Source organism: Hesperophylax consimilis, chromosome 16 (assembly GCF_061612785.1).
Source record: "Hesperophylax consimilis isolate HC1 chromosome 16, BYU_Hcon_1.0, whole genome shotgun sequence".
Lineage (NCBI taxonomy): Eukaryota > Metazoa > Arthropoda > Insecta > Trichoptera > Limnephilidae > Hesperophylax > Hesperophylax consimilis.
In genome coordinates, this window is record NC_142851.1 from 31,280,498 (window position 1) to 31,297,029 (window position 16,532).

The 16,532-nt window shown below is 32.7% G+C and overlaps 1 protein-coding gene across 1 annotated transcript in view; it reads left to right on the forward strand.

Annotated features, from left to right (window-relative positions):
* Nucleotides 1-16,532, forward strand: part of LOC149417041 (protein turtle homolog A-like) — a 1,249,058-nt gene that overhangs the window by 83,751 nt on the left and 1,148,775 nt on the right. The window lies entirely within an intron of this gene.

A 16,532-nucleotide genomic window follows, 5' to 3' on the forward strand; every position in this document is an offset into this window, starting at 1 on the left:
TTGCGATTCTTTTCGAGTCTAATTTTGATAGGTTCCGTAATAAAAAATAAAAAATTTGCCGTGCTTTTCAAGACTATATATATTTTTTTTATTCCTCCTTACCATCCTCTTTCCCATATCTTTCCTCTCCCCACTACATTCAGCTTCACAACATACCCCAATTGGGGATGCCGTAGTCTCACTGACTTCAGATGGTTGGGAGCAGTTGGGACTCTTTGTAGTATTCACATTAAAAAAGCTAGGTTCTTTTATATTGTTTTATGGTTATATCATAATATTTTTATAGCATGTCTTTGGAGGAACGATAAACTACATTTTTGTATTTTTGTAAGACCGACCTTATAAATTTCCTTGCTTAAATTTATAATGTAATAATAATAATATATTATTAATATTTATTGAAGATGCCCATAGTTGGGTTAACCGGGTGGGGCAGAAATGTATTACAATATTAATCTTAATGTTAAGGTCGTATCTTAAGGCATTTCATTGGTTTCAGCAAATATTGTCCATTTTTTATTCGATAAATTCTTTAGATGAACACCGTTAGTTAACTTACCCACATTCAACTACAGAATTATTATTTTCTTATGCAACGAAAAAAAAGCTATTTATAGATAGATACCTACTTTATCACTTGTTCATACATTCACACATTTTATCACACATTCACACAATCAGTTCCAATTTTGATAATTTTAGGAATAAATCACTTTTGATGATATTTTGAATACTTTAGTTTTATCCGATCGATGTATTTATTGCTAGTAAGATTAACTAAGCCATTTAATGTAGAATAATAAAAGAAAGATTTTGATTCTAAACGACAGTCGAATTTTTTTTAATCTTATGTTTTAAGTGCGCATGAGTCCCAATTGCCCTGAGCCAGTGAAACTATGGCATCCTTGATTTTTATGGAATAGTGTGAGACTGGAGGATGTGTGATTAGAACGGAGGGATAAAGATGGGTAGGATTGGGAAGCGTTGTAATTTGTCACCTAACGTCGCTTAAACTGTTTTTGAGTTAGATTTATTCAATGTCGATTTCTTGAATTAGAACTTCAACTTGGCGACATTACATAGATAAAAAGGGAAGTAACTATGAGTACATTTATCAATATGATTTAATTATTATATATTCTTAATAAAAGACGCGATTTTAAATCAAAAAAATAATAATGGTCAATAGACTTCCTAGTGCTTATAATCGACACGAACATGAACTAGATTACCACTGATGTGTATTGTATTCTATCTATCTGTATGTATAAAAAGGAGTTTTTCTTTGTTTGTTCCATATAGACTCAAAAACTACTTATGCTTAAAAACAAAAACTTCAAAGTTTATTCTTATTAGTGCCAGGAGTATTTAGATAGTGGTTAGTGGTTACATCTCTTAGGTTTATATAGGAGAAATCGGGGACGCTCGAGAAAGACTTAACGCACTGGAGTGAGATACGGAGTCGAATTGAAGTCGACATAATGTAGATTTTTTATAGTGACAATGTGGTATACATTCGTGAATGGTAGAAAAAGTTGGGGACACCCGAGGAAGACATGGCACTATCAAATTAATCAAATGCTTAAGTATAGTAAAATGTGTCGTATGTGATAAAGACACAAAGGGGTGTAAGGAGAATGTATGACGTAAAATTATAATGCAGGAGAAGTCAAGGACGCCCAAGGCAGAAATTACACGATCAAGTGAAACAAATTCTTTCAAAAAGTAAGCATTTTCAATTGTTACGATAGTATTAAAGCCATCTTAAAAATGTTTCTAGTTTTCAGGTAGACTAAAATTCACAAACTCCAAATTTTCTATAATCGCGTTAAAAACATTCATAATCGCGATCAAAGCCGGGTACAGATGAGCTAGTATTTCATATAGAAGCAACTTTTGGGGTCATTAGTTGTACGATTTCCCGAAACGAAAGATGCCGTAATAATTCCATTTACCTGTGGCGGGTGCGAAAAAAGTGTGATAAATCTGGCGGTTTATTCGAAAAATAATAAAAATATTCCGGTTTGACGGATTCGGCAGAACCTTGAGAATTACACACATGCCGCAAGTTCCTACGCAACCCTTACGGGTACTTTCTTCCACGTCGTAATAAGACTTCTACGTTAGACGTCTTTTCTATAAATTATTCATAATGGTATAGGGTATTTATAAAAAGATGTGATTTAAAAATTATCAACAGAAATTTGTTTGTTTGCTTGGTGCTCGACATCCTAACCCAACATGACCTGTTATTCAATTACATGTCCCTGTCTGACAGTGTGGAGTACCTCAACCAGTGGCATTTGCGACAATTTATGTATCTTAACAGTCTGTAAGAACACCTATGCAGTTTAAATGTTAATTGTTCCCTCATTGCGTTTTATTCCAGTCCATCGTGGAAGCTTGTGCAGTGATGACGAAGTCCATAAAAATCGATCTAAAAGATCAAGGATAAGTCAGAATCCTTTCTAATTTTAACTGTTAAGCACAGCCACTCCAATAGATGTGTCAAATATTGATTACAGTTCACAATAAAACCACAAACTGATTCGCATACGCGTCATACGGGGTCATAATTTTTTGGAAATTTTCAAGATACTAAAATTTGGTAGATACCGTACCATAACCGCCTCACAATCCTTAAATATATAACTAAATAATTTTCACGTTCATAATATGATAATGTTTACTTATTTCGGTTGTAAGTGCGTGATGAGAAAAATTACTGGATAATGATTTTCATAATCGAAACTGATCAATTCAGGCAAGCGATAAAGTAGGTATAAACATGATATGTTTAAATAATAATTCTCTGTTTACAATGTGTATTTATTTTGTTTAAATTTTCGATACTTCTGAATATGTCAAAAATTGACACATTTATGTGAATCTGAATCAATAATGATTCTTATCATCTTTCTAATAATTTGCATAGTTTTTTGTACTAATATCGATTTTTAAATTTTAGTTATTTATTTAGCTTAGTTATGCCTGGCAACACTGAGTATTTTGTTATATCTGTCAATATTTAAATAAAAAGTGACATCTACAGATTTCCGAAAAATTTTATATTATGACCAAACGATATAATTAAAAAACCGGCAAATTTTCAGTTATTTCCTGAAATCACTTTTCTATAGGTATTTATACTCCTTATGAACCTATGACTAAAATTACTTTTCTAAATTCACTAAACAAAAGTCCTCTTGAAATAATTTAAATATTGATTCGACAGACATCCAAAATAATATAATTTCATTCGTAACATTAAATATTTAGATTTTCCCAAGTGAATCTCCTCATAAAACCCCTGTACCCTCGTATTTCGATCACAATGCTTTCAATAAAATATTACACGCGAGTGTTCCACGCAATCTACCAATCTGCATAATGTTTTGGCGAAGGAACTTTTTCCATCCAAGTCGTTATTTTTTCGCCAAATTACACGGGTTTTGAAAAATTAACCCAGCATTAAGGGGCCCGCTATCGAGTGCTTAGCACTGTCAAATGGTAAAATGTGATTTCATTACGAGTATATATTATGTTGATTTAATGGCTATCAAAGGTAATAAGTTTCAGATGTTTTTTTTAATATAAACGAAAACTGGTATACAAGTAATAGTATGATTACGATTAAATATGTAAGTATTCTATTTAAAGCTCACTTTTAAATTGATTGTTGGTAAAACACCAGCGATAAAAAGTAAGAGAAGACTTAAATTTAGTTCAAGAAACATCAACGTCCCCATAGTAAAAAGCATGGTTAATACATTCAACAGATTTTAAGTACTAGATGATCGATAATTTTTCACAGAACTGTTTTTACTCTTCCATTTAAAAATCAAAATAAAATAATTTTTAGTCGAATTTTCAAAACACGCGTCTTCAAACCAATGAACTCTCATAAACACTTAAAACAAATACAACATTTGGATTTATTTACAAAATAGATCGCTATAAATTTGAGTTTTATCGTTCTGCCAAGGGCCCGTTTTAACATGTAACTAAATTATATTTCTATTCTTACAAGCTAAAGTACACTATATTAAACAATAAAAACAGATTACATTGGTCTTTTGTGGTAGATGAAACCCAAATTAAAAGAAAGAAAAATTAAATTCCTAGAAAAACTTGAAATAATATAAAAGAAAACACTAGGAAAATATCTATTTGAGTAATTAAATTGTGAAAAATGAGTTTTGCAATAAATATGTAGAATATCATATTTTCAAAGTGTCTATTTTTTTCTTCAAGTAAGTGAATAAAAGTTACGTTTTTTACGAAAAATAATGTAAAGCTTTTAATTTCAACGTAAGCGTATAGATTTTCCATCAAACAAATTTGTTATACACAACGTACAAAAGTAATTTAATAAATTTCGTAAATAATATCGCTAAAATTTCTCTATTACTGTAATATTATCCATCTTAAATTTGAACGTTTACTTCTTTTGTTTATACTAAAGCTACTTTCAGATTGATAGGAAAACGAGACTTTATGTCCTTAATGATTCCTTTTATTTCCCGGTGATCTCCTTGTTCGTCTCTCCCTACCTGCCCGTGAATAAGCGCCGAGATTTTAAAGTTTAGAAGATGAAGGTGTATGAATTTTCCATGAAATGGCCATTTATTATTTAAGTTAAACATTTTAAAAAAGTGTTCAATGGATAGTGATTGGATATGTACTAAATTCGATTTTTATCCATATTCCATATAAATATTACCTTTATAAAATTGAGTGTCTCTGGGTGGTTTTGTTTTTATAAAAAGCTCAGAAAAAGAGTTAACATCTAGGAATTTGTTAGTTTTTCAAGATAATTTCCTAATGATTCTCCCCTTTAAAAAGTATTAAATTCTCCAGTCTTTTATATAAACATCAACTTTACTTTTGCCACGAATATTTAAATAAGTAGAATGTCATATTCGGAGGGTAAAATAAAAAATGGTTCAATGTTTTTAATATAGTATTTATTATAGTAAACTTTCTAATTAAAGTGTGTTAATCTGAATGACCTGCCAGGTATGTTGTCAATAAGATAGAGCCTAAAAATTCGTAATAAGTCATATAGCGCGGTGATTTTGAACAAAAAGGGAGTTTTTCAAATTTCACAAACATAATTATAACAGTTTTATTCCAAGATCCAAATCACCTTCGTTCCCTTTTACCACTTCACAAGATGCTGTTTATATCTTATTTAAAAAAAAGTGTAAATCCCGGGCAACGCTGGAGTTGTAGGCATTACTACGTTATACAAGTATAGTAATCGTTTGATATTTATATTAACGAAAAAAAGACGAATAAAATGATTTCCGTATGGAAATTTTGCTTGCAAAAACAGAGGAGTAAAATGATTTTCATTAGGAAATATCTGCTTTCAAAAACAAACGAATAAATAATTTCCATATGAAAATATCTAATTACAAAAAATACAAAATTGTAATATTTTTACAGCTCGAATCGATGAAACATGTCATTCAAAATCAACTCGTTATTCGGTTCATATATCCGTTGGAACTACGAGGTTCGATCTGATAAAACACTGAACTGGAAAAATAAGCTCTTCAAGACCTAATAAAGGGTTCATTGTCTTACTATAGAACCTTGCGTTTTCAAGGTGAACCGATTTATTTCGTTGAAAAGTAAAATTAGCAACGTCATCAATTATCGTGAAGAGAATGATGTCTCAAGACATAAAATAATAATAATTTAAATCAAAGATATAAACGTATTACAGAGCTAGGCAGGAAAATAGTAAGTACACATTGCATATTGTCTTTGATTCTCAATTTTGAGAGAATTTAGATCTCCTGTTTCTACACTAGAAGAATACTACATTATATATTAAATAGGTAATTTTGATAAACTGTTGAGGCTGTTGGGAGAAGATTGTCCAAGGAGAAGGCACCAGAAAAAGGAGTGGTTCCTTAACCATGGTTTTCATCTTTCACAGTTTACATTTGTATAGCCCGCGATATCCGCAAATATGTAAAAAAAAAAAATTCAGATTAAACCAATGCTCAAAACGCATCGAAAATGCCTAATTACAGATGCAGTCGAAATCCAAATAAACAGTATAAATATTAAAAGGATCGAAGGGGAAAATCTTAATGGTTTTTGGTAGGAAATGAGTTTTTTGTATAAAATATGTAAATGTACAATTAAAACAAGCTTGAATAAATTAATAAATAAGTATCAGGTATTAGAGGGCTTCACCAAAACTAAATGCAGAAAACCACATTTAATTTTTGCAACACGTTATCACTTCTACAAACATAAAAACCACAATCTAGTCATCTACTTTGATGATGGTTGCAGTAAAGCTATCTGAAACTTTGGCTAAAGAACTCTTTCTAGCGCAACATTGCTGACGGCCTCCGTGGTCGAGGAGTAAGGCTCTCGACTAGCAATACGGAGGTCGCTAGTTCAAATCCAGGCCTCCACAGGTAATTTTCATTTGATTAATTTGTGTTATTTCACAATTTACTTGTTTAAAATAATACATAGTAAATTTGCGGTAAGTTCCAGAGTGGAAGATAATATTATTATTAAAACGAATTAAAACGTTCGGTGAACAGATCTGAATAGCCAGATACACGTAAATGGGGATGACATGGTGTCACTAACTCCAGACGTTTGGGAGCAATTATGATTCTTGTGCGGTTTCAAATTTAAAAAAATAATAATAATCAAAAATGATAATACCTTGGCCGTGAAAATCACAAATCATTTCTAGCCACCAAAAAGTGATTTACTGCGTAGTGAATTATTAATCAATTTGAACGATATTTTGTAGTGAATTACTACGGTTTTAATTTAATTTATAGTTTCCGAAACCACCTTGACGTGAAATAAAAACAAACCTCTTAAGAAATTAGCCCAGTGTTATAATCACCACTTTGTAAAAGCGACTAGTAATAAACCCTCTACCGTTCTTCCACCCTCGCTAAAACCTTGTTCCCTTACAGGCCTAATGAATTACGTTTCGTCTTATAAGGCAGTTTATAGTTAATGCCCTTAATTGTTAACGTTCGCGACTCGGATTCGATAAAAGTTTACTGCACGGCACTAAAGGAAGCTAACGGCCTTTGATTCATTAAAAGCATATTATTATCTTAGAAACAGAACAACGTTAATCCTAGACCATTGAAACTGAATTTACTAAATTGGCCCCGGCTTGCCCGTTACGTTACTGCCGACGAAAGGTCTTAGTCTACTTAACCCGGATAGCTAACTTTGTTCTTATACCTCAATAAGCTAACCATTCGACTTATTTTTTAAAGACCAATTTTTTAAGACTTGTTTTTTTTGTAAAAATCTATATTTTAAGTACTAAATCACGTATCTAAAATTCTTACATAGTTACAATAATGTAAGCGAATTAGTTGGTGGTGGAACGTTATCAATATTAATTTATTTTTTAATTTCCTATTACCAGCACAGTAAGCGGAAAATGTTGCTTGTGTTGTGAAGGAGGACTTAGCCTGCCGAGGAAATTAACTGACTATGTCTGGGTTGGATCCAAACGTGATGCCAACTCAACCACTGACCGGACTACTAATGGATTGCTGGTTAACATTTAGTGAGAATTGGGAAGGGATTCTGACTTATCCCTGGTCTTCTCTAACAGTCTTGTTGCAAATCGATATTGTGGCCATGAGAAACGGAAGGTGGTAATTTACTACACAAGTTTCCGTAATATATTCAATATTAAAGCACTAAAGGAACATTTTAACAGCACCAGTTTTCTTAACAGACCGGTCATGTGTTAATAAATTTTTGGAATTGTCACTGATGTAGGTACTACACATTGTCAGACATAGACAGGTAATTGGGTAACAGGTTGGGTGGGGGAATTCAGGAACATATGTTAGAGGGAGCTGCATGTAGTTGCATCGACATGGCGCTTGAATAACTTTAAACACTAGATACAGAAATATAATTGTGAAAAAATAACAGGTTGGGTGGGGGAATTCAGGAACATATGTTAGAGGGAGCTGCATGTAGTTGCATCGACATGGCGCTTGAATAACTTTAAACACTAGATACAGAAATATAATTGTGAAAAAATAACCATTTTTTTAGACACTGTGGAGAGAACGGATATAAATCAATGACGACACCGACAACGATCAAGCTGAAAACCCTTCATCCAAAACCTAATACTCCTCAACACAGGACCTAATCTTCCAGTCATTGTCAGAAAGTACATCAAAAATCAAAATACTTAACACAACCACCGTGCGCACGATTCTAGCTGTAACTACATAAGTTGACAAGTGACGGCTATACTCTCGGTAGAAGCATTCAGAAAAAATTTAAAATTAAAATTTAGATGAGCATTTGATGCTCATTACTTTGACAAACGTTAGTAATCCAGGGATAAGTTATCGTTGTCACTTTTTCATGCTTTTGAAATTCAAAATTTGAAATATAAAGTTCTTGGAATTTGAAATTCTTTGAATTTAAAATTCCTGAAATTTTTTTTTTCTTTTTTTAGCATTCATATCAATCCGTTTTACAACCTCAAGAATAATGATATATTCTTTCATATTTTTTGTTTTTTTTCTAAATAGATGAGTGGGAGGGAAAAAGGGGTGTTATTGTTTAATAGAATGTGTTACGTTAATGTGGATAGTAGAAAGTTGGGGACGAGGAGGACATGGCACGATTAAGTTAATCGGATACTGATCATTAAGAGTTAGAATAAAAGAAGAGTATGTATTAGATGATGTATGAATGTGAATGAGGCAAAGTGTGTGTGCCAAGATAGAGTAGTTTGGCGGTCCGTCACCTCTGCCTTCCACTGTTGGGAAACGGCATGACGGGTAGTTAGTTAGGTAGTTAAGTAGGACTACGGCGTTTACATTTGAGGTAGGCATATTGGGGTTGGGAGGACGAAAGGAGTAGTGAAAGAAAGGAGATGGTAATGAGAAAATTTGGGAAGTACCTACCATCACAAGGGCAATACTGAGAGTATCTACCATCCTGGAACGTAACGTAATATTATACTGCCTATTTATTTTGTTCATAATAATAAAATAACATTTAAAAGTAAAATATATATTGTGATTTTAATAAAAAAAAAATTATGCCCTGATTTGAAGCCGCGACCTCTGTATATAAGTCGAGGATCTTAGCCGATTGATAACGGAGGTAGTCAAAGGAGAGGTTTTTTATTTGTAGAGTGTGGTGTATTTTGTAAGCTTGCGTTTTTCAAATCAATGCATGAAATCGTTTAAAGCACCAATCAATACTCGACACGCTCTACATCACAACAGAGGAACTTATCTTGACAGTGTAAAAATTAATAGTTTTCTACGATATTGGCAAGACTATGAAATTATTTTTAATCTTTTACTAAGAAAAAATATCTGTTTAAAAACGATTTTTCATTTTTATTTATTTTTAAATGTTTTTTTTCGATATTTGTCTTTATACGAAAAACCTGTGTAGAGACGTGGGAGATGCATAAATGCCTATATTCATACACACATAAATTATATATAAAAACTAAAACTAAATACATATTAAAGTAATTTATTATTGTGTGATTTGGTGCACTAACACAATAAAAAATATATAAAAATCATCAGTGACTTTCAAAGTCATTCAATAGATGTCGCACATTAAAATTAAAATAGGATTTAATTATCCAAGATTCTATCTAGATTGCATTTAGTTTGAGATAAATAGCGATCACACATAAAGAAGCAGCCAATTAAAATGTACAGTGAGAAAATGAAGATAATGTAGGTAGTTCTTATTCGAAGTATGATATAGTTAAATATGACCGAAGAAAATAAAGTCCCATAAGCTCAGTTGGTACAACAACGCCCCAACAAGGCGAAGGTCCTGGGTTTAAGTCGTATATGCGACCGTATATTTTTCTGTTTCAAATTTTCCATTAAAAATCACAAATATTGTCTTCAATAATTAAATATTAAAATTTGAGGTTTTACTCATTAGATATTCCAAAAATAAAAAAGGAACCGCAATCTCGATAAAAATTCTTCTGTAAATTGCATTTCTCCTTTCTTAGACAATATTTCGTTTCGTCGTGTCCGGTGTCAGACGATTATTCCAAAAGTGACCGCTGTAAACCTAAATCGGGTGAAACAACGCACGTTGAAATAATTCCCGCTTGACACCGGTCGCCTGTTTAGATTTAGGAAAAAAAAAATCCAAAATGGATGTTTTATTTTATTTTGTGAAGTTCAAGCATGAAATGTTTTTAAATTAAAATGTTTTCGATTATAATCGATATTATAATTTGCGACATTGTACGCGGAGAAAACTTACTGATATAAAATGTTGCCATTTTTTTTAATTTCTCCTAATTTTATTCGTGTTGCTGTTTAAAACAGGATTGCAGACCTTTAACAAATGAACTGATAAATTTTCTAATAAACTTTCAGTAAAAAAAACCAAAGTTTTATCGCGATAAAAATTATAATATTTTCGCATTTCGTCATTATATATTATCAAGACAAACGCAGCTAAATAAACACGTGTTCCGATATATTATGAATGAACTGAAAATTTATCAGGAAGCTGCTTGCTATCACGTTTTTAACAGAATTTTAATGAATCTCCCATTACTATAAAATCATATAGAAGATATCATAATATCTATTTGTTACAAAAAAGAAGACGATAAAACACTTATTATTATATCGGAAAAGGGAAAAGCAGGAGATTTAGCACTTCAAAGCATATTTTATCGACAAAATACTAAGTTTTTAAGCCTAAAACACATTTAGATTACTGACTTCGCATTGCATCGCCTTTGAGGATTAACAATGTTAAAATGGAAGGAGAAAACTTACTTACATGAAATATTGTTAATTTATTAAGAATCTGGTAAAATTATTATTTTTCCTGTTATAAACGGGGCAAACGTCAATTCTTTCATTATAGGTCTCCAGCCTATAACGAAAGAATTGAGAAATTTCGTAACAAACTATATAATCTACTATAATCAATATAGTAGGAATATGTTATGAAAAAGTCGGAAAGCGTGTTCTTAATAAAATATATTTAACGTATCTTGTCCATTATATTTACTGGGACAAGGCCATCTGCGTGAACACGTGTTCAGATTTACTCGGAATGACTAGTATCTCATTAGGAAATGGTCTTGCAGTCACATTTTTAACAGTGTCTTGACAAAAAAGCAGTTCTCGTTTTTCTCCGTGTGGTATCACTTAAACTTTTCACCACTTGATGTTTATGGAAACTAAAGGGATGTCTCAAAGCCTTGGCTAAAGAAGGAACGAATTAATACCCCAAAAATATCACCCTTTTTATGTTTTTGCCCTGATAATCATAAACCAATTCCATTTTACGTTGATTGTATAAAAAAATATTGTCTTTACCTCAGAAAAACCCTATTGACACAGTAAATACCGGCATATGAAATTCTCGCAAAATTGGATTATTTATTTGTACTTCCATTTAAAGCTGGGTACGTCAGTATGATTTTATACGCGGAACAAATCTAATATTATTTATTTGTCCGGAAGCGAATCGAATAAAAGTCTTGTCGCATCGACGGAGACAATAAATAAAGTGCGAAAGGTAGCGGAAATGACGTTACTGTTTGCCGGAAACAAGGAGCATCTTTGTTCCACCCAACCAAACCTACACTGTTGAAAGAAATGTAGAGAGTATGGAACCTATTAAGTACCAACTCTATCTAAAGAATCCAATGAATCCAGAAGTAAAACATAAAATTCAATGGTAATTTTTTTTTTGTAAAAATCACCATGTTCACCAAATCACCAAAAATCATGTTTTTCAAATCACATAAATTACGTATCAATCTATCATTGAAGATTTTTTCTAGGGAGAAGTATGTTTATCGGAGTAGGTTGAAAACGATCGTCACTTATTTATCATATGCGGCAAGTAACTTTTTTAGCAAAAAAGTTTTTATTTTAGTTAGCACTTACCACTATCTAAACCTCATCTTCGTCGAAAAGGCCATTAGAGTTAATTCACGATAAAGACGAAAGACAATATTATATAGTCATCGATATATTGTTAACTCGGTGGTTGATTAATGTAGCTTGAAAAAAAAAATTTAAATCTCATAGGCTGTCATAACATTTGACAGTCGTTAGTTTATGTGTCATAAACATAACATAAACTGTTTCCACACTTTACCGAGTGACGCGTTTTCACAGTTATATAATCAGAGCCGAAGCCGAAGATACGGGGAGACTTTTAATGTGTTTATGTTGTAGGTTGTAGGGTCCGGGCCCCCAGGGTCCTCTGAGTAAAACAATAGATTTATTATATTTTCATAGCAGGTTTTTAAGGAATGTATGTTTCTTTCGTTATGTTACATTATGAAAAAATTACTCGTATTACATTTTTTTCTTGATACTACCTGTAACGTGCAGAGATACTAATATAAGAAATACCTTGTTAAGGAGTATTGAGGTGGTGAAAAAATATTAATTGAATCTTCTGTCAATACAAACGCAGTTTTTTGACCAAAAGAGGTTTTGGTATGAACCGCCACCAAGTTCAATATAGAGCCAATTCTTGAACATCTTTCAATTATTTTTTCAAAACATTTCAAGTTTTTGAAAATCGATAGAAGTTTTTTTTCTTGGGTAGAAGAAAAACATTTGGATTTATTAAGAGAGCCAAGAAAAAAATGTATACCTGCTACCTACCACAAAATAACATCATATCCCTCTGTTAAACAAAAATGTTTATTAAAAGAAGTATTCATAGTTCAAGTGACACTGCCTTGATTATTTCATTTAGGACTAATACTCGATGTCCATTTTCAGAAAATAACATCTACTGACCACGCATTGTTTAAAAATGGATAAAATGTTCCCTCAGTGGACAAAGTTGTTCTGATTGTATAAAAAAAATTCCCATTTAATTTGTTCTGTTCAGTATCATTTCCAGCCATTACAAGCACGCTAAAATTATATAATATTTCAAATGGGAACCTCTCCTACATTTTTTTCTAAAAGCTTCTAACTGTTAAATGAAATAAATGAAACGAAAACTATCATTTTTGGGATAAGAAATCATTAAATTTTTTAATAATTGATATGAAAAAAATACAGGAGGCCACAAGGAAAATTATGAGTTGAGAAGGCAGTGTGGATGTTCTTTTTGAGGAGATGAAAAAGAGAACAAAAGAATAGGATATCCGTGTTGTAGCAGGGAAGAAACACAGATGCCGGCAAATCGTCCCACAGCCGAGCTATTGAACTCAAGATTATGATTATGTGACAAATCTCAACCATTTACTATTGTTAGGCAAGCGTTTGGCGTGTTGCTCAACTATGCACCGGTGCTGAAGGGATCAATTATGCTAGTTCCTGGGAGCATCTCACGTTGAAATCGGCAATTTAATTTTACACGCGAGATAATTATATATGAGAGTACATAAATAACTTGAAGATAGTAATAACATGTTTTTAGGTGTCTTACGCGGCGTTTTAAGGGACGTACTTGACTTACTTTAACCAACGATTTTTGACATTAATTGGAGTAAAAATCGTAACGTAATTTTGGTCTCCAATTAAATATTTGATGATTTTTTTGGTTCAACTAAAACCATTCAAAAATCAGTAGGTATTGGACAGTTTGAGCCGTGGAAGGGTTGAGTGGTTACTCAGATGACTGATCAGTAACGACACGTAGAAGAATTTTTAATTGTTGTTCGTTTTTGAAAAACACAGAAGAATAAAAAAACAAAAAGTCGCCTTTTTAATATACTTTGAATAATGTTAGGAATCACTGGTTTAAGTAAGTCGAGTACATCCCTTGACTACTGGCCAACCTGAATAATTTATGTTATTTCTAACTTCCAAAAATTATCCAAGAAATATCACGGAAAACTGAAGGAAAGTTCCGGAACGACTAAAATACTGATCTCGGGAAAATAGTTGCTTTCAATATGAATGTGTAGAAAGTATTCCTCAGGACGAATTAATTATCATGTGAAGAACGTGGAAATATCCTGGCATACTTGAAAACATCTTTGGAAGTCTGAAAGGAAGAAGAAAGATCCTGGAAAGCATGAAGAAAATAGTCTGAGAAAAGATAAGGAACGAGAAAAAGCTTTCTTTAATTTCCCAAAGGGGGCTCGCCTTCCCGCAGATGTTAAAAGTTTTTCATCTCTTAGAGTAACGCATACATCACCTATGGTACCGTTTTATCTCCGGGAAGGCAGTGTTGTGTGAAGAACTCATTATATCTTCAGGATCATAATGTGCAGAGTGGTTCAGCGCGAGGAATCAGGCACATCCTGGGAAGACGGATAACGAAACAAATTGAAGTAAAGGCTGTAAAGAGAATCACGGAAATATGCATTAAACAGTACTTCATGGTAAACCCTTAAGTGTCAAAAGTCTTCTTGCAACGATTTTGTGTTGAAAAACATTTTTGGTTTTAGCACATGTAGTTGAGGAGTGTTTCAAATATAGCTTTAAATTCAAATAGTTTTTAGGTACTATTTGTAGATAAGTACGTTTTTTTGTCAGTTAACAGTCCCAATTGCTCCCAATGGTCTGTAGCCAGTGAGACCATGGCATCTCCAATTGAGGTGTGTTGTGACGTTGAACGTAGTGGAGAGTATAAGAAGATGGGGGAGAGGAAGTTGGGGGAGTACCTGGCTACTCAGATCTGGTCACCAAACACGGATAAAATAAGAATGGTGGTCTTACACCAGGGCGATACTTGGATTATCTTCCACTCTGGAACATTCCACTACATATTATTATCAATTCAGGTCGTGACATGAACCCACCACCTTCCTAATTGCTAGTTGAGAGCTTTACGCCCTTGACCACGGAGGTTGTCTTAATAAACATTTTTTTACATTAAGCCCACACAGGTGGCTTTGAGGAAAATATTTCCCTCAGGGCTTAGGTGGTCTTTGGGGATGCTGCGTGGAGGGTCTTATTTAAAGAAAGGAAGACGGAGAAAAATGAACATTGCTAATTTATTAAAACCTGGTTAAAAATGGGATTGCAAGCCATTTTATTTTTAACTTTTAGTTTCACTCCTAATAAATCGGTGCTCGTGCGCCTGCATTTGTCCTGATAATATACACCGACAAAATGCGCCAATTTTAGAATTTTTATGAACACCTGTTCCGACATCACCATTTAATATTAGTGAATTATCCTGGGAAACCTCCCAATTTTTTCGTTAAGGGAATGCAATCTCGTTTTTAACCAGATTAAGAAGGCCAGATTAACAATTTGAAGAGTTTTTTTAATAAATTTGCATTATTTTGTGTCAGTAAGTTTTGTGTCCTTGAAGGAGAGGAAGTTCTGGGAAAGAAAAGGGTAAGGGGAGGGTGGGGATGTAGAGGTAGGGTGTCCAGGAGTAACTGACGTATAAAGCCATTCCTCCCGCTGCGGTGCAAGACGATGGGTCGAGAGAGACAAGTTGGAGAGGTCTCTCCAAACTGGCCTCTCCCGATTCGCTGATGGGCAGGCGCATCCGCCGCCAAGACCAACTCACAATACAACTCACCCGATGAATGCGATCACCCCTGCAAAGTCACCAAACGTAGCGAACCACTTGCGGTGACCTATGACAGCGCGATGGTACGCATGCCTGCCTCCCAAAAAATGTTCACTATTTTTTTTTTTTTTTTTTTTTTAATTCCTTTTTTTTTCCCAATTTTTACATTAATTACATACAATATTATATAAATCAATAAGAATAATGGGAACCCACTAAGGCGCAGCCTGTGCGTGGGTAATATATTTAAGTTATTAATTTATTGTACCTAGAAATAAACAAATTGTGGGCATATAAAATAAAAACAAGATTACATTTTGTATAAGCGTTTTGTATAAAAAGTGTTTATAATAGTGTATAGTGAAGTTATAAGTGTTTATTGTAATATATGTAATATATGGTGAATATTTTATGAGAAACATAAATTGATACAAATTAAATAAAAAAAGTTTCAACTGCTGTGTCGAAAAGCCATAATTTTAATTCTTTTAAATATTGAGGAAGTTTAGTTATCACTTGAATATTTTTCGGTAAAAGATTGAAAGTACGAGGTCCAATGAAACTGCAGTGTGTTTGCATTTGTTTTGTGTTCGTTTGGGGAGTATAAAATACATTATTATTTCTAATGTTGGTTCTGTTTTCATTTATTTTGAATTTATTTTTGTTTTTAAAGATGTATTTCATAGTTTGCAAAATAAATAGTTTACGGAGACACAATAGTTTAGATTCTTTGTATAACTCATCCGTTGAATATGTTCTTTTCCGACTATACATAACTTTGATGATATAATTTTGAATTATTTGTAAAGGTTTGATATGTGCATTAAGCGCACCGCCCCATCCTATTATTCCGTATATGAGTGAAGATTGCACCAAAGAAAAATAAATAATTTTCAGTTTTTCAACATTGAGCACTTCTTTTAGTCTGTAAAATGTGTATGTAAGATATCTTAATTTACAGACGGTATTATTAATTTGTGACTGCCAATTTAATTTTGTATCAATAACAATACCTAAATATTTAA